Source organism: Pleurodeles waltl, chromosome 2_2 (genome assembly GCF_031143425.1).
Source record: "Pleurodeles waltl isolate 20211129_DDA chromosome 2_2, aPleWal1.hap1.20221129, whole genome shotgun sequence".
Taxonomy (NCBI): Eukaryota; Metazoa; Chordata; class Amphibia; order Caudata; family Salamandridae; genus Pleurodeles; species Pleurodeles waltl.
The window spans coordinates 63,718,038-63,744,428 of NC_090439.1; the positions used below are offsets into that span (position 1 = coordinate 63,718,038).

Sequence of the window (26,391 nt, forward strand, 5' to 3'; positions counted from 1 at the left end):
GGAATGCGGGCAAATATGAAAGATATATATACATATATATATATATATATATATATATATATATATATATATATATATATATATATATATAGCAGCAAGCAAATGTGGTCAAGGCAGTGCGCTCAACTGCTGGTGCTAGCGTATGGGCAGGCCACTTTACCCATCTTGTATCACATGACAAAGCAATATTGCTGCACTCCCAGGTGTTTTAGATCTCTTATTTACTCAGTCACATATTGCAATCTGTTAATAATCACTGAAGCGTTTCGACTAAGCTGTCTTTTTCAAAGTGGAACAGTTGTTATTATAATTATTTCCTCTTGTTATCCATACAGAGGTATTATGGGACTCGTAGTACACTCACAGTTTTTAAATGTAAGTACACATATTAAACTCAAACTCCTGGGCCCCTTTAAACATTCTTCAGAGCTGCATCGATCCGGAGTCATCCTTTTAATGAAATACTCACTTCTGTGAAGAGTTTGGTAACCATTTACAAACACATCAACCCAATCAACAGGTTAAACACTATGACCCATGTGACCACAGAAGAATACTCCAATCAAAAAAGTTTCAAAGCTTTATTTTATAACTACAAAGCCATAGTCACATAAATTGTGCACAAAATCAAATTATAAAGGTACATGAACACCATAGGCTGACCAAATCTACAAAACAAATTTAATCTACTCAACATCAACACTGTTAGACATTCAAGAAGAATAATGCATAATAGTAAAGCAATTACTGGTGAAACAACTTGTTTCAGTTCAGACAGGGAATTCATTAGTCAAGGCAAAATGCACAAATTCAGAATTGGCACATAGGAACATGTGTAGGTGCGGGCTACACATGCGGGCAAAAGTCAAAAAGAAAAGACATAAATAATCTGCAACACATCTATCTTGGGCTAAGTTAAACTAACTAAGAAAAATAAAAGATAGGTGTCAGCATGCTAATTCTCCTCAGAAAAGCAGGGTAGGGCAAAATGACATTTATATTAGAATATACCTTTCTTAGTTTCAGCATTCAATTCAGTCTCGTCAGCAAAACATGTAGATCATCAGCAAAGTCTGTTAGAAGCACCATCTGGGGGAAAAATGCAAAACACAGGCTGCACATTGAAATCAGGTAACGTCCAAGCAGGGGTGTGGAATTCCTATAGCCCAACAGCAAGGATGTTTTGTTTGGGTCAAGTACATGTGTTCATGTTCATTTTGTCCTTAGGACAAATAGGCTCAACCCTCTGTAGCACAAACCCTTTAGCTCCTAGTTTACATGGAAGGGAACTGTCTGCAGTTGAAGTAATATTTGTGTCCATAAGTCAATGACGTTCAAACTTGTATTTGTGGTTCATTAATGCAAATCCTTCATTATTAGGGTGAGCGCTCTAAATAGGTCACCCTGCACTACTGACAGTGGTTCCAGTAAAAAAAAAAAGTGCACACATTTGAAACATTTTACAATATGAGGCTACATATAATGCTCCCAGAATGCTCTCTGATTAAATATAAATGTTTACAGAAGCTTGTAAGAAAGATTGATGATTCTTTGCTTTCAAAATAAAACGATCAGAAAAAAACGTTTTGCTAATTTACTGTGAAAGTTTAGGTACTATTTCTTTGAAGCATCATTTAGTAAAATGTGTTGAGGCACGCTAGTATTTCCCAAACAAATCACTGAAATCATTTTCAACGAGATTATGGGAAACATTAAAATAAACAAGCACTGGCAAAGCCAACTGATCTAACATCGGTTTTCAGTCTTTTGGTTTTGTCAATGCATGCCTTGTTTTGACATGGCTTTTGTAACACTTATTGTTGTGGAAGCTACCAGGCTCTCACCATTGTAACAAACATTGGCAAAAAGTAAAAAAGAAATAAAAATGGTCTAAAAAAATACACATTGCCACAGTAGTTCCTGCCACTGAACACAACTACTTTATGTGGCAATATGCTTCTTGTGTCTTGGTTAATGCCAGCCCTAATTAGGGGCCCATTTCTTAAAGAAAGTCACCTAAGTATACCCATGGTATGTGTCTTTGAATTTGTGGCTTTCATGAATTCAAAAGAATTTACATTAGTAGACCAGGAAATCATACTCCTAGAACATATTTGTGAGCTGTATTTCAGCACAAGCAAATATGTATGTGTAGATTTGCTCATGTGAAAATCTGTCGCACATTTACAAGTTCACTTTGCATCCAACTACTGTCTTCCCAACCCTGGAAGAACATCTACTTCTGCCCTTGTCAGGACTTAATTTCCAACCTTGCTCAGCATGGAAAAGATTAGAAAAGACCTGGTGAAAATCCTTAAAACATGCATGTTAGTAGGCTTGCACAGACTCAACGCCATTTCAGCCCTGTAACTATTGCTTACTGCTTTCTCTAGCTCCCTTATGTAGATCTGATAAAGATGGCAAAATAAGGAAATTGCGATAGTAGGGCTTGAAATTGCTAGAATTAAACCCCTACTATAGTATTAGCCCTGGCATAATCAGAGAGGTTATTATCAGAGCTCTTACAAAATGAGATTGCTGCCATAATTTGTCAACCCACGGTAGGAAGCTGGCCTGGTGTGTGGTGGACACTTATGGTGTTGTCACCCTATACCAGGTCAGGTATCCCCTATTAGTGAAGTATTGGCAGTGTCTAGGAAGCCGAGGCTCTCTAGAGGTAGCTATTGAGGAGCAGCCAAGACTTATATAGGAGACATGCAAAGCTTATGCAATACCACTATAGTCACACAGCACTGTCACACAAAAAAGAACCACACAGTGTTACAAAAATAAAGGTACTTTATAGTGCTAACACAAACACTAGAATACTAATAGACAGTCCCCCAAATGGAGGTAAGTAAACACACCAATTATATACACATTAGCAATCAGTAAGGAGGATAAAAACAGCAAGCATTGGCAAAAGTAATAGAAAATAGTGAGGAACCATGGGGAGGGCCAAACTATATACTAAGTAAGCAAAATGTGTGATACAGTCCCCCACCCAAGGATGTGGAGTAGTTAGAGGGGCACTAAAAGGACTTGTAACCCCAAGAGGTGAGTACCAGAGTGACCTCCAGTGACCAGCAGAGCAGAGGTAAAAACCTGTCTGTCCGAAGAGCTAACAGGAGGACTTAGAAAAAGGATAGTACGAGATCAGGACCAGACAGGAAGAAGACAACTATGAATTCCGGTAGAAGAGGACCTGCAAAGGAAGGGGAACAAGTCAAGTTTGTGATCACGTGCCCAGTTGTGGCAGGAGCCACTACCTACCCTTCTGTGGATGCAGGACCAGGTCGACAGTGGATGAAGAAGACCAGCTGTACCGATCAGGAGCCGAAGAGGAGTCCCTGAAGCAGTGCAGATGGTCTACCACATCGGTTGTCAGGTCGCAGTCATCGGTGGTACAGAAGGACCATTAACAGGCCTTGGCAAATGCAAAGGGTGCAAATGAAGAAATGCCATGCTTACGAGACCAGCAAAGCCCAGGAGACTCGATCCAAGAAGGGGAGTCCTAGGTGACCCTCAGCATTAGAGAGGGCCCACAGAAGCAGTCGTAGCACCCACAGGCAGCCTGCTGCCAGCAGGCACAGCAAGTCACATTGAGGCCCAGTCAGCACACCTGAAGAGGCATCCCAAATTGCTGGACCAGCAGAGAAGATACTGCTTGGCAGGAAGAAGTGCTGAGGGCCGGGGCTACACGGAGTCTGAAGAGCCCTTGGAGCAGGAGTAAACAAGCCTTGGTAGCTGCAAAAGTTAAGTCACAGGGGTACTGTCCTCAAAGAGGGATAAGGGCTTACTGTCTCCCAAGTTTGACAGTGGGCAGAGAGGACCACTCCAGACCACCACCTGTGATGCAGGATCCACGCCGTACCAGAGGAGAGCAGATCCACGCAGCCGGTTGTCATTGCAGGTGGTGCCTGCAGATGCAGGGGAGTGACTCCTTCACTCCAAGGGAGATTCCTTCTTGCTTCTTGGTGCAAGTTAAAGTCTTGAAATGTTACAGTTGCTGAAAGGAGCCAGCGAGATAATGTTGCAAAGCGGAGTAGTTGTTGAAGTTGCAGACTGTCATTTCCTGAAGAGTCCAGTTGCAGTTCCTGAGGCCAGAAGATGAAGTAAACGATGCAGAGATGTACTGGTGGAATCTTGCACCATTAATTTGAGGACCCACCCAAGAGGGAGACCCTACATAGCTGTGTATGGGGGTTTGGTCACTTAACAGGGTGACCTCCTATCAGGAGGGAGCTGCAATGTGACCTCCCTGACCTGGCCACTCAGATACTACCAGAGGCTTCTGCACATCTTGGTTTCAAGATGACAGATTCCAGCGGCCACCTGAAGGAGCTCTGGGCACTGCCCCAGGGGTGGTGATGGACAGGGGAGTGGTCACTCCCCTTTCCTTTGTCCAGTTTTGTGCCAGAGCATGGATGGGGTCCCTGGGTTGGTGCAAAACAGTTCATGCAAGTCGGGCACAAATGTGCCCTTCAAAGCAAACAGGTGACTTGGCGAGGTTACCCCTCCCAAGCCTTGTTACACCTATTTCCAATTGAGAGGGTGTTACCTCCCTCTCCCACAGGAAAACCTTTGTTCTGCCTTCCTCTGCCTGAGCTGGTCTAGGAGGAGGAGGGCAGAAACTTGGCTGAGGTGTAGCAGTGGCGCAGGCTAACTGGAAAACCCCAGAAGGCTGATGTAAGCAATGCTAGGAGTCCTCTAAGGAGCCCCCACAGTGCATGAAATCATACAACCAATAATGGCAACAGCATTGGGGTATGATTCCAACATGTTTGATACCAAACATGCCCAGGTTTGCAGTTAACATTATGTAGCTGGACAGAGGTAGTGACCTGTGTCCAGTACACAGGGTAAAATGGCTTTCCCGCACTTAATGAAGTCCAGTGCAATGGAGTTTGAGTTTGTAGAGGCACCTCTGCTCATGCAGGGGTGCCCTCACACACATGGACCTGCACCCTACCCTCTGGGCTAGGAGGGCCTACCATATGGATGACTTACAGTTATCTGGTGCAGTGACCTGTTGTGAAATGGTGTATGTACCTTTTTATGTAGGCTGCAATGGCAGCCCCGCAGACACATTTTGTATGGGCCCCATGGGTGATACAATACATGCTTCAACCCATGGGGATCCCCTGGTGTCCCAATGACCTGGGTAACTAAGTACCACATACTAGGGACATATAAGAGGACACCAGTATGCCAATTGTGGGATGTGCAAAATCCTAGGCAACAAAATTTAGAGGGAAAGAGCACAATCACTGGGTTCCTGGTTAGCAGGCTCCCAGTGAAAAGAATCAAAGCATACTGATAGCAGGCACAAAGTGGGGGTAACCGTGCCAAAAAGAGGGTACGTTTCTACACGACCCCCACCCGCCAAATGAAGGACAAATTAGACTAACCCAGCCTAGTTGAGGCTTCATTCCCTAAGAGCAAATATCTGGAGAGTCCATCTGCATTGGAGTGGTTACTCCCAGGTCTTTGAACCGCCATGACAAGGCTGGCGGTAAGGGGAGTCGTGGGGCCCCCTGCCTCGGGCCTGTGCAGCTTTTCACTGTCTGCTATGCTATGCAGACAGTGAAAAGCGTGACGGGTGCAACTGCACCCATCGCACGGCCGCAACACCGTCTGCTCCATTTGGAGCCGGCTCCTGTGTTGCGGCGAGATCCCTGCTGGACTGGCGGGCGGAAATCGGCATTGGCAGCCACCCGGCGTTCCAACCTTGCCCGCCAAGGTTGGAATGAGGGCCTTAGTTCTTAATGAACCTCCTATAGTTCCCTGTCAGGACTTGGGTCAGAGTGGTAGGGGCTGCCCAATCCAGGATGGTTTGTATTTTGTCCTGGAATGGTTGAATCTGGCCTCCACCTACCAGGTGACCCAGATAAACCACCTTTCCCTGCCCTAGGTGGCACTTGGATGCCTTGATAGTGAGGCTTGCTCTTTTGCAGAGCCTTCAGTACACTCCCAAGGTGGACCAGGGGATCCTCCCAGGTGGAGCTAAAGACAGCTATATCGTCAAGATAAGCTGCACTGAAGCTTTCCAGGCCTTGGGGGCCTTTATTTACCAGCTTTTGGAATGTTGTCGGGACATTCTTTAGCCCCAAGGGCATCACTTTAAAGTGATAATGCCCACTCGGAGTGGAGAATGCTGTTTTTAGTTTGGCATCCTCTGATAACTTGATCTGCCAGTAGCCAGCAGTCAGATAAAAGGTGCTTAGATAGTTGGCAGAAACCAGTGGATCTATGAGCTAATCTGCCCTAGGGATAGGATGGACATCTTTTTTGTTTCAGTATTGAGCTTCTGTAGTCTCCTCAAAACCTCATCTCTCTTTTGCCATTTTGAGAGTGGGGCTTCGGGACAAGTACCACAGGACTATGCCAGGAACTGTCTGAAGGCTCATTAACTCCCAGGTCTAGCCTCTTTTGCACATCAGTTTTGAATCACTCTCTGACATGTGCATGCTGCCTGTATATTTTACTTTTGACAGACAGGCTGTGTCAATCCTGTGTTCACACCATGTTATTTGACCAGGAGGCAGAGAAAACAGTTCAGAGAACTGGCCTAGGAGATTTCTGCAATCGTCCTGTTGCTGCTCAGAGAGGCCGTCTGTAAGTACAACCCATCTACTGAGCCATCCACAATATTGTGAGAGAAGAGGTAAGGGAGAGGGTCACTCTCTTCTTCCTAACGGTCATCATTTGCCATGAGCAGAGTCAAGTCAGATCTGTCATAATAGAGTTCCAGGTGGTTCACATGAGGCACCCTTTGGGGGCTTCTAGGAGTGCCTGGAACAACTAGATAGGTGACCTCCCCTTTTCTCTCTACAATAGAGTGTGAGCCACTCTACTTGTCTTGGAGTGCCCTGGGAGCCACAGGCTCCAGGACCTACACCTTCTGTCCTGGCTGGTAAACAGTCAGCACAACCTTCTGGTCATGCCACTGCTTCTGCAGTTCTTGGCTGGCCTGAAGATTTTTGGAAGCCATCTTCGAGTATTCAGCCATTCTAGATCTCAAGCTCAATACATAGTCCGTAATGTCTTGTTTTGGAGGCTCGAGAGGTTGCTCCCAGCCTTCTTTCACAAGAGCATGGGGACCTCTCACAGGGTATACAAACAACATTTGAAAGGAGCTGTAGCCCCCTCCCTTTTGAGAAACCTCCCTGTAGGCAAAGAGGAGGCAAGGTAACAGGACATCCCACCTCCTTCTGAGTTTCTCAGAGAGTCCCATTATCATGCCTTTGAGGGTTTTGTACTTTCAACTAACCCATTTGTTTGAGGATGGTAAGGAGGGGTGAATTTATAAGGGACACCACACTCCTCCCACATGGCTTTAATGTAAGCAGACATGAGGTTTGCATCTCTGTCTGATACAACCTCATTAGGAAATCCCACCCTGGAGAAGATTCTGAGGAGGGCCTTAGCCACTGCAGGGGCTGTAGTGGTCCTAAGAGGAATGCCTCTGGATACCTGGTGGCATGGCCCACCACCAGTATGAATCTGTTTCCAGAGGCTGTGGGAGAGTCCAGGGGGGCCAACAAGATCCACCTCAACCCTCTCAAAGGGTACCTCAACCATTGGTAGTGGGATTAAGGGGGCCTTTGGGGCACCACCTGCCTTGCCACTAGCTTGACAGGTGACACAGGAATGACAAAACTCCTTTGTATCTTTAGACATGTGGGGCCAGTGAAAGTGAGGGACAAGCCTGTCCCAAGTTTTGCTTTGCCCCAAGTGGCCTTCAGGGGGCATGTCATTTGCAATGATTAACAGGAATGCCCTAAATTTCTGAGGGATGACCAGTCTCCTGGTGGCACCAGTTTTATGGTCCCTTGCTTCTGAGTAAATAAAGCTGTTATCCCAGCATACCCTATGGATACCATTGACATCCCTTGCTTCTTGTGCTGCAGCTTGCTGTCTTAAGCTTTCCAGTGTGGGACAGGATTGCTATTCCAGGCTGAGTTCCTTCCTGTTGCACCTCCCTGCACCCAACAGCTCAGCTGTATCAGCTTTAAGCTCCTCTGGTGTAGTTTCCACCCAAGGAGTAGATTCCTCTCCCCACAGAGTAGAATCTTCACTGGAAGCTTGGGCATTGGACAAAGTTTTACCCTTCCTGCCTTTCTTTTTTAGGAGCCTCTTGGGCCACTGTTCCAGGCTCCAGGGCTTCCTGTTCCTTTTTCTTTTTGTCCTGTGTCTGGTCAGGCAAATATACACCCAGGGATGGCCAGCGTTGCTGCATGGGCCTCTAATTCCACTTGAGCCCAAGCTGAAGTCTCCAAGTCATTACCCAGCAGACATTCTACAGGTAGATCAGAGGACACTACAATCATTTTAGGGCCAGTAACCCCCCCACCCACCAGCTAAGGTCAATAACCGCCATGGGGTGGCACACAGTGTTATTGTGTTGAGCAGTCAATTGGTACGTCTGACTAAGTAGGTGTTGTACAGGTGACACTATTTTTTCTTGCCACCTGTGTCCCTGTAGACCTCAGCCTCAACACCATTATTAAGGGATGTTGCCTGTACTTAACCATATTAAGGGGACAGGCAGCTTGGGTTGCAAGGTCAATGCCACCATCGGAGACCAACACAGCCACAGTGGTCTCCCTGACTACCCCAGAGCCCACTGCAGTCCCCAAGGTGAGCTCAGCTACACTTTTGGACTGACTACTATTACTACCACTTTTGCTGCTACTGCTAGGGGCACTAGGGGTAAGAGAGGTAGTAGTCGTGGGATTGCTGCTCTTTTTAGGACAGGTGCTGTCACCTGCCCTATGGTCTTATTTTTTATAGATGTAGCACCAAGATTTCCTAAAGGAAGAGGAAGAGGATTTGGACCCACCCTCTGAAGAGTTTTGTGGGCCTGATGAAGACCTCTTTTTCCATTGGTTTGCCCCCAACTTTCTTGAGATGCTTACCTGTTTCCTTCTTCTTGTGGTCAACCCATTGTGAGGTTTTCTACTCACCCTGCTGCGGACCCATTTGACTGCCTTCTTTCTCAATTCTCGGGAGAGGTCAGATCAGAGTCCTACAGCTATTGAGGCAGCTGATCAGAAATGCGGTTATTAAGAATGTGCTCTCTCAGAATCAGGTTGTACAGGCCCTGGTACTTACCTTGCTCCAATGCAACCAGCCTTCTGGAACTTTTTGTCTCCCTGAACTTGATCCTATATTGTTCAGTGGTTAGCCCAAATCCTTCTAAGAGTGCATTCTTGAGTGCTGAATAATCATCTGCATCTTCTTCTCTGACAGTAAGGAACGCATAGCTACCTTTCTAAGAGAAGGAGAGCCACACAATTGCTGTCCACTGTCTTTAAGGGACCCTTTGTACTTTACAGGCCTTCTCCAAGGCAGTGAACCATTTGCGAATGTCACCTCCCACCTTGTAAGTTGGGACTGTCTTACTCAGGTTCCTAGAACCATAGGAGTCCTCCCTGACCCTTGTGTCCCTAAAGTTAGTATTGATGCCACCATGGAGAGCTAGCCCCAAATCCTGTCTCTCCTTCTCGACTGCTAAGGCCTCCCTATGTAGGACTAACTGCTGCGGCTTTAGTCTCAGCTTGGCCTCCTCCAATCTTAGTTTCTTAAGTTCCATATCCAGGGAATCATCCCCTACGTTGCGCAGTAGGTCCCTTCAGATACTGAAGAGACATGGGTGTTGAGAGAAGAGGAGGACCTACCCCTCCTTCTGGGGACTCTCTGAACCAACCCTCTAGGTCTAAAAGTGGTCCTACTTGAGTGACCCCCCTTTTCACTACCTGCAGTGCTCCTAGCAGGGCTGTGGTGTACCCCAGATTCTCCCTGACCATCCCTAGTGTAGTCTAAATCTACCCTGTCTGAGATGGGATGTCATCCGCTACTTCTTCCTCCCACTGGCTACCTGTATTGTCCTGGTCAGCCAGGAGCCAGAACCCCTGAAGTAGACTTTTATTTGTATTTCTCCCTGTCTTCAGCTTCCTGGAAGCACACATCTCCCTCAATTCTTGGAAGGTACAGCTCTTATATTGAGAGTATGGGACTTGAGTTGTGTTTTGCCCTGAAGGCATCTTACTAGAGTGGTGTGGATGCACCTGACTACTCTAACAGTTGGCTCCCTGACCCCCAACGTACCCAAACTAGCAGACTAGTAATCCTGATCACTAAGTGCAGGGTGTTCGTAACAACTAGTAGTGGGCTTTCTTGTGGAATGTTATTAGTGACATAGTGGTAAGGCAATTGCAAGTGTCTTATCCTACTGCTGCAACACCAATGTAGGAAGCTGGCCTGGTGTGTGGTGGACACCTGTGGTGTTGTCATCTATACAAGGTCCAGGTATCCCCTATTAGTGAAGTGAAGGCAGTGTCTAGGAAGCCAGGGCTCTCTAGAGGTAGCTGTGGATGAGCAGCCAAGACTTATCTAGGAGACATGCAAAGCTTATGCAATGCCACTATATTCACACAGCACTGTCACACATGAAGGAACCACACAGTGTTACAAAAATAAAGGTACTTTATTATGGTAACACAAATACTAGAATACTAATAGGCAGTCCCCCCAACTGGAGGGAAGTAAACACACTTATTATATACACATTAGCAATCAGTAAGGAGCATAAAAACAACAAGCATTAGAAAAAGTATTAGAAAATAGTGAGGGCCCTAAGGGAGGGTCAAACCATATACTAAGAAAGTGGAATGCGAGATTCAGCCCCCCCCAAGGATGTAGAGGTGTTAGAGGGGAGCTGGAGGAACTAGGAACCCCAAGAGGTGAGTACCAGAGTGGCCCCTCAGCGACCAGGAGGGCAGGGGTAAGTACCTGGTTGTCCCAAGAGCTAACAGGAGGACTTAGAAAAAGGATAGTACAAGATCAGGACAAGACAGGAAGAACCCAAAGATGGATTCCAGTAGAAGAGAACCTGCAAAGGAAGATGACCAAGTTCAGTTCATGATGGAGTGTCCGGTTGTGGTAGAAGCCACTACCCACCCTTCTTTGGATGCAGGACCAGGTCGAAGGTGGAAGAAGAAGACCACTTGTGCAGAGCAGGATCTGAAGAGGAGTCCCTGAAGCAGTACAGAGGTCTCCCACATCAGTTGTCGGGTCACAGATGGTTAGTGGTACAGGAGAACCATCAACAAGCCTTGGCAAATGCAAAAGGTGCAAATAAAGACATGCCAGGCTGAAGAGGAAAAGCAAGGCCCAGGGGACTTGACCCAAGAAGGGGAGTCCAACGTGACCCTTAGTAGTTGAGAAGGCCCAGAGAAGCAGTTGTAGCCCCCATTTCAAACTCCTGGCAGCAGGCACAGCAAGTTGCAGTGAGACCCAGTCAGGACACCTGAAGAGGAGTCCCTCGTCACTGGAGCAGCAGAGAGGAGACTGTGCTTGGCAGGAAGATGTGCTGGGGGCTGAGGCTACATAGAGTCTGAAGATCCCTTGGAGCAGGAGTAAACAAGCCTTGGTAGCTGCAAGAGTCGCAATGCACAGGGGTACTGTCCTGCAAGGAAAGACAAGGGCTTACTGTCTCCCAAGTTGAACAATGGCCAGAGAGGAGTAAGGGGAATACTCCAGACCAACCTCTGTGATGCAGGATCCACGCAGTTCCACAGGAGAGCAGATCCAAGCAGCCAGACGTCTTTGCAGTTAGTGCCTCCAGATGCAGGAGAGTGACTCCTTCACTCCAAGGGAGATTCCTTCTTTATTCTTTGTACAGGCTGAAGTCTCACTGACCTCGGAGGATGCACAGCCAGAGAAATGTTGCAGTTGCTGGAAGGAGCCGGGGAAACATTGTTGCAAAGCGGAGTTGTCACTGAAGTTGTAGATTGTCGGTTCCTGAAGAGCCCATTTGTGGTTCCAGTGGCCAGAAGATGAAGTAAACAGTGCAAAGGAGTCCTGGTGGAATCTTGCACACCGAATCTGAGGACCCACCCAGGAGGGAGACCCTAAATAGCCCAGGAAGGGGTTTTGGTCATCTAGCAGGGTGACCACCTATCAAGAGGGGGCTGTGATGTCACCTACCTGACCTGGCCACTCAGATGCTCCAAGGGGCCTCTTCACACATTGGTTTCAAGATCACAGAATCGAGCAGCCACCTGGAGGAGCTCTGGCCACCACCCCTGGGGTGGTGATGGACAGGGGAGTGGTCACTCCCCTTTCTTTTGTCCAGTTTCGTGCCAGAGCAGGGACCGGGGGCCCTTGGGCTGGTGCAAACCAGTTTATGCAAGGAGGGCACCAAATGTGCCCTTCAAAACAAACTGGTGACTTGGGGAGGCTACCTCTCCCAAGCCTTGTAACTCCTATTTCCAAGGGAGAGGTGGTTACCTCCCTCTCCCACAGGAAATCCTTTGTTCTGCATTCCTCTGCCTGAGCTGGCCAAGCAGCAAGAGGGCAGAAGCCTGTCTGAGGTGTGGCAGCAGCACGGGCTGCAAGGGGAAAGCCAGAAGGTTGGTATAAGAAATGCTAGGGGTCCTCATAGGAGCCCCCAGAGTGCATGGAATCATACAACCAATACTAGCAACAATAATGGGATACGATTCTGACATGTGTGATACCAAGCATGTCCAGGTTTGGAGTTACCATTATGTAGCTGGACAGAGGTAGTGACCTGTGTCCAGTACACGGGTTAAAATGGCTTTCTTGCACTTAATGAAGTCCAGAGCAATGGAGCTGGAGTTCATAGGGGCACCGCGGCTCATGCAGGGGTGCCCTCAAACACAGGGACCTGCACCCTACCATCTGGGTTAGGAGGGCCTACCATAGGGGTGAATTACAGTGACCTGGTTCAGTGACCTGTGGTGAGAGGGTTGGCCCACAGACACATTTTACATGGGCTCCCATGGGTGGTACAATACTTGCTGTAGCACTTAGGGATCCCCTGGTGCCCCAATGTCCTGGGTACCTAAGTTCCATATACTAAGGAGTAATATGTGGGCACCAGTATGCCAATTGCGGGATGTGCAAAGTCCTAAGCAACCACATTTAGAGGGAGAGAGCACAATCACTGGGATCCTGGTTAGCAGGATCACAGTGAAAACAGTCCAAGCAAAAAGTGGGGGTAACCATGCCAAAAAGAGGGTAGTTTCCTACACCCACTCTATGGCACCAAAGGGACAAGTTGATTTTTTTACAGGACAAGTAGAATTACGAAGCAATATGTCCCACGGACAAGTAGATATTTTATGAAATTGCACACCCCTGGTCCAAGCAGAACAAGATTCAAAAGGGTACTGGCACAAACGTAGAAAGTCCGTCCCTACCTGGGAATACTCAAAATAGTTCTATTGGTCAGTTCGATGAGGCCACATTACACGAAAGGGGCAATATCCAATCAGTCCCTTGACAAAAATCAAGTTTGCAACATCACAGCAGCTTCACGCGTTTGGTCAGGTCTCATCTCCTGTTTCTTTGTGACTCCAGTACATTTAACAATTTGTACATTACTTGTTGCAATCCATGTTCTTTTCCGTGGCACAAGATGATTTTCTCCTTTCTCACAGGAAGAAGTCACTTAAACAATGGTATTGCTCTCCTTACAGTCATCAAGTTCCTATGTTGCAACAACCAAGGTCAATGTGATGCAAAACGTGCACACAATACAATAGGACTCTACTAATTATGTGAAACAACATAATGGAAAGATTCACGTTAGAGATAAAGAAATGACAACATTTTATGCTGCAGCAGATATGAACATTTCAGGCCTAGTTATTCTAACACAAAAAAATGTACTGCATTAATATTGTCAATAATAAAACACACATAATATGCAAACTTATGAATTCAGTATTAATAATATATCATTAAAATATGCAAAAGCAATTTAATATTAATGGCAATCTTTGTTAAAGCTTCACATTAAGTATAACAGAAATGTGCATTTATTTTTCTACACACATATAACTTTAAGCTAGTTAATCATAAATCATTAAAAATCATCTTCTTCTCTACTAATAATTATTCATTCTTATGATTAAAATACATTTCAACATTGTTTAATCATGTTAGCACTTTGGCAGTTCTATTAGGCACAGGGTCTGTCATGTGAGGCACAATGTTTGCCACAACATATAAACATGAACACTTTTAAAATACGTGTCAGTGCAGCTTCCTAATTTAGGTTTTTAAACATGAAACATGTGCTGAGTTCTGGTGCACTAAAAGCAATACTAAACTGTATACTTCAACAAATGTTTGCACTCTAGATGCTTATTAAAACGCTGTAAACTGCTGATCAGCTGGGAGTTAACTGGCAGTCTGCTGCTTGTGTTGAAAATGTATGTTTCAGTCTACATGTCAGAATGTTTTAATGAAATAGAAGAGGAAGGTATTTGTTGTTTCTAAATTACATATTTTTAAGTTTTACCAGTTTGATTTAATTAAGATGGCTTCAGGTGTGGCACAAGTTTGTCATAAGTGAGACTGTTAGCACTCTAGTAGCTCTTTAGAACACTCTGGGACGCTGCAGTAGAGAACAAGGGAATCAACTGATAGACTGTTCCTGTTGGAAGTTCATGTTTGGCTGAGAATGCCAGACTTTATTCTCGTATGGCTGAAACATATAGTGTGAATTTACAGAAAATAAGCTATCATTTTATATTCTGGAGCACCTTCCATAACATCTAGGGAAACATCATGAGAAAACAGTTTTCACTTAAACCTGATTCATGAAATCCCAGCAGGGTGAAATCACCTTAGAACACACCACAATTCCTAAAATGAGTATGCTACCATCAACAAACGATTTAAATTGTAACTAAAATGTGTCATTTCCCTTTATACATTCTCCTTATTGTGCCCCTCAAAACCTGTCATTCACTACTATGTATTTCAATGTGGTGCTATGAGGTATATGGCTGCCATCACTTTCTGGTTGAAGTGCTGACAGCCAGTCAAATCTCAACATGAGATCTGTGCCTAAGCTCCGCCCAGATATACAAATTTGGATTGCCTTTAAAATCTCAAAAACTACTGAACGGATTTATACCAAATAAGAAAAAGGGTAATCTGCGGTCCACAAGTGTCAACATCAGGGCAGTGCGCACTCTACAGGCGACTAGAATGCAAAAATCCAGCACTCTCAAGATAACGTAATTTATGTATTGTGCTGATATGCTGTTGTTTAACCTTTTGCATTGCAGAGTTTAATCCTGAAGACTTATGTTCAAGGTGCATATAAATACTGTTCATTTGCAATGTACTGCTGCAGGCTTTCAGAGTGTGTCAGGGTGTGGTCCCCTTTCCAGGGCCTTCTAGAAGCTTTCCCTGCAGCATGCCTGGGCGTGGTTTGTGGGCTGGGCCAAGACTCTATATAAGGGAGCCAGCCCAGCTCCACGTGCTCACTATTCAGAGGTCCCGGTGCAGAGTAGCAGCAACTTCCTGAGCTCCTGTTCCGGAGGCCTACTTTGATCTTCCAGGCCTCGCCCTTTCACTTTGCTGGGTGGTTCTTGATCAGGGCGGTAAGATGGAGGTCGGGCTGGGCCCCCGATCCTGTTCTCAAAGGATTTCAAGTTCTTGGGCCTAATTAGCATGATAAAACTATTTTGCTCTTGTGAGTGTGAAAGTGCGCTTGATGTTTAATGACATTTACATGCTGGCATTTGAATCGGCTAGATGCGCTATTCTTCGTATACAAATCTTGATATTCATTGTGCGCATCCATTTTATGGCATTTACAAGGTTGCATTCGAATCGGCAAGACGCGTGATTCATTTCCTGTGCTTAATTCATGTTATTCATTGTACGCTACCATTTCTTGGCATTCATATGGTGGTATTCGAATCGGCAAGACAAGCGATTCATTTCCTGTGCTTAATTCATGTTATTCATTGTACGCTACCATTTCTTGGCATTCATATGGTGGTATTCGAATCGGCAAGATGCACTATTCATTTCCTGTGCTTAATTCATGTTATTCATTGTACACTACCATTTCTTGGCATTCACATGGTGGCTTTCGAATCGGCAAGATGCGCGATTCATTTCTTGTGTTTAGTTCATGATATTCAGTGCGAGCTACCATTTCTTGGCATTCACATGGTGGCCTTCGAATCGGCAAGAAGCGCGATTCATTTCTTGTGTCTAATTCATGATATTCATCGTGCGTTACCATTTCATGGCATTCACATGGTAGTATTCGAATCGGCAAGATGCGCGATTCATTTCCTCTGCTTAATTCATGATATTCAGTGTGTGCTACCATTTCTTGGCATTCACATACTGGCCTACGAATCAGCAAGACGCGCAATTAATTCCTTGTGTTAAATTCATGATATTCAATGTGTGCTACCATTTCTTGGTATTCACTTGGTGGCCTTCGAATCGGCAAGACGCGCGATTCATCTCTTGCGTTTAATTCATGATATTCATTGTTTGTTACCACTTCATGGCATTTGCTTGGTGACCTTCGAATCGGCAAGACGCATGATTCATTTCTCGTGCCTAACTCATGTTATTCATTGTGCACAATCATTTCATGGCATTTATAAACCTTTGTGGAAATCTGCAATGTGCGCAATTCATGTTTCTGCATTTAAGAAAACTAAAGTGTTAGAATTCTAGATGTTATATTGTATGTGCATAATAAGTCCATCTAGTACAATTCATATAATGTTATAGAAACCTTTCAGATTATTTCCTGGTCCTCATGCAAAGACTATTCTTGAATTTGAGAGTGTAATGCTAGAAGGTTATGATGTTTCTAATCCATGTGTAACATTTCATTGAGTGGTTCATTAGAAAATGGAACTAATCTTTCTGGATTCCCTCACAGGTATCCAGACATCTTGAAGCCTAGTTATTTAAGTTCATGCTTAAGTTATCCATGTTTCCAATGTGACAATGCTTGGAGTCATAGCCTAGTAATGATTAATATGGTATAATCTTGATATTGTGTGTTTTAACCTTTTGCTTCCTACAGGTCTTCTTCCCAGCTGTTCCCTACCTAATCCCCTTTTCCCCACTTGGACTCTCTTAGACTCTGTGACATTCTAATCAGAGTATTAAAGTTGTCTTGTGGTGGCCTTGTTGGGAACGTGTACAGACCCCGAGGATCTAGTGACTCTGACAGAATATTGAGCCCACAAATTAATAATCCTCCTGGTTTGTGTAAATTCTCAGCATGGCCACACTGGACAAGCTAGTTAAGGCTATCACACAGCTCCAGGCAGAAGTGGTGTCATCAAAAGATTTAACAGCTAGTCTAGCTGAGAGAGTGAGTCAGTTACAGGATAAGGTAGAGAAGAAGGAAAAAAATCCTACAGGTGTGTCTTGGCCAGGTCCTTCCTCTCTGACCTCTGGAGGTAATCCCACAAATCTTTCCCTCAATGTTCCTTCGGCCATTCCTTTAGCTCCTCCAGAACGTTTCTCAGGCGATCCCTTGAAAGCGCAATCTTTCCTGGTTCAAGTGGAATTACATTTCACCTGCCGACCACATACTTTCCCTGATGCCCAGTCCAAAGTAGCTTTCTTGTTATCATATCTGACTGGAGATGCAGCTACTTGGGCTATACCTCTTGTGCGTAAAGACAGTCCCCTGCTTTACAACTGGAGAAAATATGTTCGTGAATTTGAGCAAGTATTTGATCGTAGAACTGTAACATTGTCGGCAGATCATGAATTATTAGATTTACGACAAGGTAATCAAGATTTAGTATCATATTTAGCCAACTGTAACCGGCTGGTAGCCGAGACATCCTGGCCTGAAGAAAAGCAAGCTGCCTTGTTCTACAAGGGACTCAAAGAGGAGCTAAAAGATATTATAGCTCAAATAGATCCGCAGCCTACAGACTGTCAAGACCTAATAAACCTAGTTTTGAGACTGGATCATCGTTTAACAGAATGAAGGGGAACACACAAAAAGACTGAAAAATATTCCTGGTGTGTTCACGATAATAGAGACTCAAGAACTCAGAAAGAAAGGACGCCAGAACCAATGGAAATTGGAACAATCAGGAGACCATTGACCAAAGACGAAAAGGACCTACGTAGAAAAAATGGACAATGTCTTTATTTTGGGCGCAAGGGTCATTTTGCCAAAGAATGTCCAATCAAACCAAGGAGCAAACGAGGTCCTGTCCAGAAAGTTGCAGCCAATGCACAAGTCGAGTCAGAAAACTAAAACACCCAAGATGTAAAGAAGGGTTGCTCTTGGGTGTCACTGTGGACCCTTCACAATCTAGACATCTCAAGCTGGGCATAAATGTTCAAGTAAAGAAAAAGACCTATTTCAAGAAGGCCCTAGTAGACTCTGGGGCTACCGGGAACTTTGTTGACGCCCAATTGGTTCGTGCATGGGGGATCCCATGTATTGAGAAAAAGACCCCAGAAATCATCCAGGCAGTAAATGGAAAACTCTTGACTGGAGGTCCAGTAACTCTTCAGACTGTTCCCTTGTTGGTAATCTGTGAGGATAAGAACCGAGGAAAGAAACATAAAGAAAAACTCATCCTTGACGTGATCCATGCTCCCCAGTATGGAATTATCCTTGGCTTGCCCTGGTTAACTCATCACAATCCTAAGATCAATTGGACTGAACGAAAGGTTGTGTTCTCATCTGCGCTACGTAAAGAACAATGCCTCCAAAAGTCTCAAGTACCAAAAGTTTGCAACTCTTACATAGCCACTGCAGCAGAGAAATAAGTTAAATTGCCCAAGCAGTATTCATGCTATGAAGATGTATTCGATGAGAAAGAAGCAGAAAACTTACCTCCTCATAGATCTTATGACTGTCAAATTGATCTAGTTCCAGGTGCGATACTCCCCAACTGTTGTGTATATGCCCTGTCAGAACATGACAATCAACATTTACAAAAGTATCTAGATCAATTCTTGGAGAATGGTTTCATTCGCCCTTCTAAGTCTCCTGCAGCTTCTCCTGTGTTTTTTATTCCGAAGGCGAATGGAGAGCTTCGAACTTGTATCGAACTTCAAACTTGCATTGTCATGATATGCTGTTGTGTAACCTTTTGCATTGCAGAGTTTAATCCTGAAGACTTATGTTCAAGGTGCATATAAATACTGTTCATTTGCAATGTACTGCTGCAGACTTTCAGAGTGTGTCAGGGTGTGGTCCCCTTTCCAGGGCCTTCTAGAAGCTTTCCCTGCAGCATGCCTGGGTGTGGTTTGTGGGCTGGGCCAAGACTCTATATAAGGGAGCCAGCCCAGCTCCACGTGCTCACTAATTAGAGGTCCCGGTGCAGAGTAGCAGCAACTTCCTGAGCTCCTGTTCCGGAGGCCTACTTTGATCTTCCAGGCCTCGCCCTTTCACTTTGCTGGGTGATTCTTGATCAGGGCGGTAAGATGGAGGTCGGGCTGGGCCCCAGATCCCGTTCTAGAAGGATTTTGAGTTCTTGGGCCTAATTAGCATGATAAATCTATTTTGCTCTTGTGCGTGTGAAAGTGCCCTTGATGTTTATTGATATTTACATGCTGGCATTTGAATCGGCTAGATTCGCTATTCTTTGTATACAAATCTTGATATTCATTGTGCGCAACCATTTTATGGCATTTACAAGGTTGAATTTGAATCGGCAAGACGAGCGATTCATTTCCTGTGCTTAATTCATGTTATTCATTGTACGCTACCATTTCTTGGCATTCATATGGTGGTATTCGAATCGGCAAGACGCGCGATTCGTTTCCTGTGCTTAATTCATGTTATTCATTGTACGCTACTATTTCTTGGCATTCATATGGTGGTATTCGAATCGGCAAGACGCACCATTCATTTCCTGTGCTTAATTCATGTTATTCATTGTACGCTACCATTTCTTGGCATTCACATGGTGGCTTTCGAATAGGCAAGACGCACAATTCATTTCTTGTGTTTAGTTCATGATATTCAGTGCGAGCTACCATTTCTTGACATTCATATGGTGGCCTTCGAATCAGCAAGAAGCGCAATTAATTTCTTGTGTCTAATTCATGATATTCATTGTGCGTTACCATTTCATGTCATTCACATGGTGGTATTCGAATCGGCAAGACACGCAATTCATTTCCTCTGCTTAATTCATGATATTCAGTGTGTGCTACCATTTCATGGCATTTACTTGGTGACCTTTGAATCAGCAAGACGCGCAATTCATTTCTCGTGCCTAACTCATGTTATTCATTGTGCACAAGCATTTCATGGCATTTATAAACCTTTGTGGAAATCTGCAATGTGTGCAATTCATGTTCGTGCATTTAAGAAAACTAAAGTGGTAGAATTCTAGATGTTATATTGTATGTGCATAATAAGTCCATCTAGTACAATTCATATAATGTCATAGAAACCTTTCAGATTATTTCCTGGTCCTCATGCAAAGACTATTCTTGAATTTGAAAGTGTAATGCTAGAAGGTTCTGATGTTTCTAATCCATGTGTAACATTTCATTGAGTGGTTCATTAGAAAATGGTACTAATCTTTCTTGATTCCCTCACAGGTATCCAAACATCTTGAGGCCTAGTTATTTAAGTTCATGCTTAAGGTTATCCATGTTTCCAATATGACAATGCTTGGAGTCATAGCCTAGTAATGATTAATATGGTATAATCTTGATATTGTGTGTTTTAACATTTTGCTTCCTACAGGTCTCCTTCCCAGCTGTTCCCTACTTAATCCCCTTTTCCCCACTTGGACTCTCTTAGACTCTGTGACATTCTAATCAGAGTATTGGAGCTGTCTTGTGGTGGACTTGTTGGGAACGTGCACAGACCCCAAGGATCTGGTGACTCTGACAAAAAGCCACCCTTCTGCCAAACTTGGTGTAATTCCTTCCAGTTGTTTGGACTACAGGGAGGTATGGAATTTAACAGGGGAAATACTTTTTTTGCCCCCCTCCTTTTTCTTGGCCCCTGCTTGATGGATAACCCTGAAACTTTCCATGCACAACGGGACCCCTGGGCACACTTTTTTTTGAACATTTTGTGAAAACTTGTCAAACAGCGCCAAAGATATAGCCAAGTCAAGATACACCTTTTTTTTATGGAAACTCGGTCCTATCTAAAACTACCTACTGGCAAGTGCCATTATATATATATATATATATATATATATATATATATGTTATGTATATACACATCAATAACATATAAGGCGATGGGTGTATGCTTATGGGTTTATTTTCCTATAAAACACATCTGTCACAATCTGTAAATATAATTATAGCAATTGTACCTAGAAGAGCTTCACTATGGAAATATTGGAAAATAAATATATCAAAAACGAATTTTTTTTATAAACCAAAATAACATAAAAACACATTAATTTACAATAAAAATGGCAAAAGCCTGAGTTTGTAAATATGTATCCATTCATGGACATATGGGACTTTATCTAGTACAATTTTATATATCTCAATTATCTTGCATGTGTGTTTTGTTAAAATCTGTATGTAAGTATATATTTTATGTGTGGGTATGTATCTAAATATTTATATATTTTCCTCCCACTGCAGAGGAAAAAAACTAAAATAACTGATCTCCCCAAACCTCTACTATATGACTCATCCTATTTTTCTTACAAAATATCCCCTACCTCCACTCTCTGACTCTACTATGAACTTACAAATAACCTTTTCTAAACTCTTTCCTTCTTTATCCATCCTTTATCCTATTCGTCCAACTAACAGGCTTACAAGTCTACCACTCTCAGTAACAATGTATATTACGCCTCATCAGTGTTAGTAAGAACTATATAAATACATTTATTTACTATTACATATATCTGCCTTTTTTTAGGTGATGGGTGCTAGTTCATGTGCACGGTTAGGTTCAGAAATGCCTTACAAATAATACTCTTCTTAGGTTTTCCTAATATTCGTACTGGGTACGGAACGGATTGTTCCCACACCTAAAACAAGCATACAACAGCCTGGAAATGAGCCCACTTTGTTGTTTTTTTACTCACAAGTGCCATCCCGGCCTATAAAAATCCATATCTTGCATTTGGGAATGCAGTTGACATTTTATGTGCGCCGCGGCGCCCTAAACATTACAAATTAGCTTTATATTTTTGCAATAAACTAATGTAAATGCGTATTTCATAATTTTATGTATGTGACCTCCACTTTCACATGCAAGATAGATTTCAGTTGTGTAACACAAGTTGTTGCCCCTCTCCCCAGCAGAATGTAATGAGTGGTCCCAATATTTCAGTATCCCTGAGACAGACGTAGGTTTTAGTTTGAAATAAATGGGGGCACCGAGGAAAGAGTGTGAGTGAGAGTGAGGGGTGTGTGTGTGTGTGTGTGTGAGTGCGCAAAAGGTTGGAGGAGGGTAGGGGCAATTCTGCACCTCAGGGGTTGCAAGGGCCGGTGTTACGCCCTTGGGTTTGGTGGCTTGGTTGAGTGGTGGAGTTTCATCTAGCACGAGACCTCTGCACACAGATAAATAACAGCTCCTTCTGTGTAGTCATATGAACGAGAGGAGGCAAAATAGGTGCACTCATTTATTCTAAGAATTAGCCTGCTCGCAGTAGTCACGCAGTCCCTGTAATATTCAAACACTTCCTGGAAGGTTTGAACGGCTCGCCCAGTGAACCGCGCCCTTATCACACCCCAGGCAATTCAACCAGAAATATTATGTCAGTGTTAAATCCCCTTTTGGTGTTCTATAGCAGCTGTCACCCTTCACAAATAAAAGTCAACGTACTTTTACTGGCCTTTACCTTAGCTCAGCGAGGGCATTGTCTGAGTTTTTCCTTGACGTGCACAGCATATGTTGATAGACCTCTTGCTCAACTAAAAAAGAGACATTTAACGCAAGAAACAGTAACCATAAAGGACTGACGTATTAAAACATGCATGTCGGATCTTTGTCCCTTCTGGCAAAAACTAAGATGAGTTACAGTAATTCATGCAAATGTATCTACCTGGCGGAACGACGCCAAGCACGACGGATACTTCTTCATGTGCAGAAGACCACTTCAATAAGACGGGTCTGGAGCTACCAGCACCAGGCAACGCGCTGTACAACTTACAATGACCTAGTCTCACTTATACAATACATGTATTAATCACCTGCCACCTGTAATCCTCCACCACGAGTTCCAATATTTAATTTCTCAGCCTTAGTCCACGTACTCTTTCCCACTCCCATCCTCATCTCTCGAAAGTCCTTTTTTTCAGCTTTTCCCCTCTCTTACTCATTTAGGGCCAGATTTACAAGGCCCTAGTGCCTCTTAGTTCCACACTAGTGTAATTTTTTACGCTAGTGTGGCTTTAAAGAGGCCTTTCTCCTTTGCCATATTTACAAAGTGGAGCAATGCTTGCATTATGCCACTTTGCGAACCCCTGTGTCACATTACACCTGCGCCAGGCATAATGTATGCAAGGGGGGCGTTCCAGCGGTGGGAGGCCCATAAAAATGTCACAGTGAAATTTACAACATTTCACTGCGCCATTTTTAGCATCATTTTTAACACCTGCTGAGAGCAGGCGTTAAAATGACACACCCATTACTTTCAATGAGCCTCCCTTTACCTTGCCACTAATCCTGCAAAGTACCACTATAGCATCATACATTATGACGCTATTGTCCTAATGTGCTTCATGGTGCGCCGTATGGTAAATACAGCGCTGTGCCATGGTGTCTGTAGGTGCCTGTTAGAAATGGGGTCTGTAGTTGGCAGTCGGTTTGCACCCTGTCCAAGTAGGGACCCTCAATCTAGTCAGGATAAGAGAGATACCCGCACAGATAACCCCTGCTCTCCCCCATGGTAGCTTGGAACTAGCAGTCATGCTTATCTCAGAAGCAATGTCTAAAGCATTTGCACATAGCACACAGTAATAAGTGAAAACACTGCAAAAGGACACCACACCAGTTTTAGAAAAATAGCCAATATTTATCTGTGTAAGACAAGACCAAAACAAGAAAAATCCAACATACAGTAATAAAGACATGATTTTTGCAAGAATTATCTTGAAAATACAGTTCCTTGAAGTTGATAGCTCCACCTGGGGCTATCATGGCGTCATGACGATCAAAACCAACACTTCAGGCTGGCCGTGGCGTTGAGGGCCAGCTACGGTGTCAGGGAGACCCGCAAACAGTACCTTTGGCTTTGTAAGCCGTTGTCATCCTCGTGGTGAGCTCCAGAGAGTGGCGTCGCTGGTGTCGCGGAGTCGGTTCTGGAGTCGGGGTGGGAGTCGTTGGGCCCTTGAAGTCACTGTGTTGCCCAGAGCTGATGAAGACAGGAGCATTGACGTGGATGGCGTCGGGGCTGTGGTGTGAAGCAGGACGATGCAACGTGCGGTGCCCACAGGACACGGTGCAGGCAGTGGCTCAGTGACAGCATCCAGTGGCGTCGGTGAGACCAGAGCTGTGCTGTGAAGCGGGGAGGTGCGATGTGCGGTGTCACCAGGTCAAGGTGCAGGCAGAGGCGTCATCGTCGCTGAAGCGCTGATGTTGGTAGGCCCAAGTCGACAGTGTGGTGTGGGACGGCTCTGGGCAGCATCTACGGGTTGCGGTGCAGACAGGGACGCCTGTTGACAACACTGGAGTCGATGGTGCTGGCGTAGGTGGAACGGAGCTGTGGTGCGGGATGGGAAGGTGCTTTGTGCTCCTCACAAGTGGTGTCCAAAGGCCACGGTGCAGGCAGCGGAGCTGGTGTCAGCATGAGCGTCGTCGTCGGGGATGCCCAGGCTGCAGTGTGAGCAGACGAGGCCGGAGTGTGGGCCCACAGGTCGCAGTGCGAGCAGCGGCACAGTGAAGTGGTCCGATGATGGCATCGGTGAGCCAGGGTCGCAGTGCGAAGCGGGGCAGTGCGGCTCCGTGTGGAGTCGGCAGGTCACAGTGCAGGCCAGCGGCCTTTTGATTGGCGTCGCAGTAGTTTTTCTTCTTTTACAGCATAAAACACACAGTTCCCAGAGCTTCAGGTCAAGGGAACTGAAGTCTTTGGTGTCCCTGAGACTTCCAACAGGAGGCAAGCTATATTCCAAGCTCTTGGTTAACTTTCTCAAGCAGGATACACAGCAAAGTTCACCCTTTTCTCTCTTTTAAGACAGAAGCAGCAACTGCAGGCCCATCCAGCAAAGTAACACAGCAAAGGGACAGTACTCCTCCTCCAGCTCTTCAGCTCTTCTCCTTGGCAGAGGTTCCTCCTGATTCCAGAAAGGTTCTAAAAGTGTGAGGTTTTGGGTCCAATACTTATACCCCTTTCTGCCTTTGAAGTTGGCAAACTTCAAAGCAAAGTCTCAAGTGTTTGTGAGATCCTTCCTTGTCCAGGCCAGGCCCCAGACACAGCGGGTTGGAGACTGCATTGTGTGAGGGCAGGTGTAGACGGGTCTCCAAGACCGCGTCTCCTCCTTCCATAAACCGGAACCCTTCAGCCGACCCCGTCGCATCGGAAACGGACTTCCGGCTACGGGGCATTGAAATGAAGGCGGACTCCCAGGAGGGAGGAGACGACGCCACGGAGCAGAGGACGGAAGAAGGAGACCTGAACAAGGAAGAACAGGACGAGCGAGGACTCTTCTCAGGAGCCGAGAAGACCAGCAACCATTCCAGCGACACGCCGGAACAGAACACCTGAGGAATCCGTCACGACCCCGGAGGGTCTTGGCTTTCCAAGGTACGGTCCCTCCTGGGGACGAGGGAGGCCACAGCTAAAGGGGCACAGGGGAAGGGACCAGGGGAGGAGGGAGAGGGGAAAAGGAGTTCGGCAACCCCCCACTAGCAAGAGCACTTCTCACCCTCTAATTGGGAAGCACTAAGAAATATTACAGGCACTAATAGAAAGACCACCACAAACCCCTTTTTCCTCACACTCACAGTGGGATACCCTCACTCTCTCCCTCTTGGAGATCCTTCCCCACCTATTAACCTAAGAGAACCCCAGAACCACCCACCAACTTACCTTCGCATTTTCTGTTTATTTTTTCGGTAAAACGCGCTGGAGCATCCAGAACCTGACAAGTAGCAGCCCTAGAAGAGAGAAAGGAAACAAGAAAGGACAACACTTAACGAAGGACTGAAACACAACCCCAAGAACTACAAGAAGCATAGAACGGATACTGGACTGTATTTACAATTGGAAAGGAAATTAAAAACATTGGTTTACCTACCCAATTATTTAGTCTCCGCCCTTTTTTGTACCGCCAAAGCCTGCCACAGTGGTGTCAGAAGTGGGATCATATTTCCCGAAGACTATTTGGCGGTATATACAATGAGTGACAAACCCACCCTAGAGGACATGATTAAACAACTGGCGGAAGGCCAGCGTCATTTACAACTAGTATGGGAGGCACACCAACGAGAGGCTAGGGAAGACAGGGAGGCCCTACAATCGGCCCTAAAAAGCCAAGCCACTATCTTGGCAAACAACCAGCTTGTACATGAGACTGCGCTGCAGAAATTAACAGACACCATAGCAGCCAGCAAAGTACACCCCAATGTCCCGAGCTCCGTTTTACAAAAATTCCAGGAAGGAGAAG

The 26,391-nt window shown here is 45.1% G+C and overlaps 1 long non-coding RNA gene across 1 annotated transcript; it reads right to left on the bottom strand.

Moving 5' to 3' along the window:
* Positions 1 to 1,026: 1,026 nt before the first annotated feature.
* On the bottom strand, positions 1,027 to 25,873 carry LOC138272971 (uncharacterized). Its single transcript, XR_011200271.1, has 3 exons — positions 25,815 to 25,873; positions 22,626 to 22,698; positions 1,027 to 1,089 (listed from the first exon to the last, which is right to left on the bottom strand). It is a non-coding gene; the product is annotated as an uncharacterized lncRNA (long non-coding RNA).
* Between the last annotated feature and the right edge of the window lie 518 nt (positions 25,874 to 26,391).